This window comes from Coregonus lavaretus, assembly GCF_964263955.1.
Source record: "Coregonus lavaretus genome assembly, contig: HAP1_SCAFFOLD_1002, whole genome shotgun sequence".
Classification (NCBI taxonomy): domain Eukaryota; kingdom Metazoa; phylum Chordata; class Actinopteri; order Salmoniformes; family Salmonidae; genus Coregonus; species Coregonus lavaretus.
In genome coordinates, this window is record NW_028166793.1 from 156508 (window position 1) to 157775 (window position 1268).

A 1268-nucleotide genomic window follows, 5' to 3' on the forward strand; every position below is an offset into this window, starting at 1 on the left:
ACCTACTATCATACCTACTACCATACCTACTACCATACCTACTACCATACCTACTACTACCATACCTACTATCATACCTACTACCATACCTACTACCATACCTACTACCATACCTACTACTACCATACCTCCTACCATACCTACTACCATACCTACTACTACCATACCTACTACCATACCTACTACCATACCTACTACCATACCTCCTATCATACCTACTACCATACCTACTACCATACCTACTACCATACCTCCTACTACCATACCTACTACTATCATACCTACTACCATACCTACTACCATACCTACTACCATACCTACTACCATACCTCCTACCATACCTACTACCATACCTACTACCATACCTACTACTACCATACCTACTACCATACCTACTACCATACCTACTACCATACCTACTACCATACCTACTACCATACCTACTACCATACCTACTACTACCATACCTACTACCATACCTCCTACCATACCTACTACCATACCTACTACCATACCTACTACCATACCTACTACCATACCTACTACCATACCTACTACCATACCTACTACTACCATACCTACTACCATACCTCCTACCATACCTACTACTACCATACCTACTACTACCATACCTACTACCATACCTACTACCATACCTACTACCTTACCTACTACCATACCTACTACCATACCTCCTACCATACCTACTACCATACCTACTACCATACCTACTACCATACCTACTACCAACCTACTACTACCATACCTACTACTACCATACCTACTACCATACCTACTACCATACCTACTACTACCATACCTACTACTACAATACCTACTACCATACCTACTACCATACCTACTATCATACCTACTACCATACCTACTACCATACCTACTACTACCATACCTACTACCATACCTACTACTACCATACCTACTACTACCATACCTACTATCATACCTACTACCATACCTACTACCATACCTACTACCATACCTACTACTACCATACCTACTACCATACCTACTACCATACCTACTACCATACCTACTACTACCATACCTACTACTACCATACCTACTACCATACCTACTACCATACCTACTACCATACCTACTACTACCATACCTACTACCATACCTACTACCATACCTACTACCATACCTACTACTACCATACCTACTACCATACCTACTACCATACCTACTACCATACCTACTACCATACCTACTACTACCATACCTACTACCATACCTACTACCAT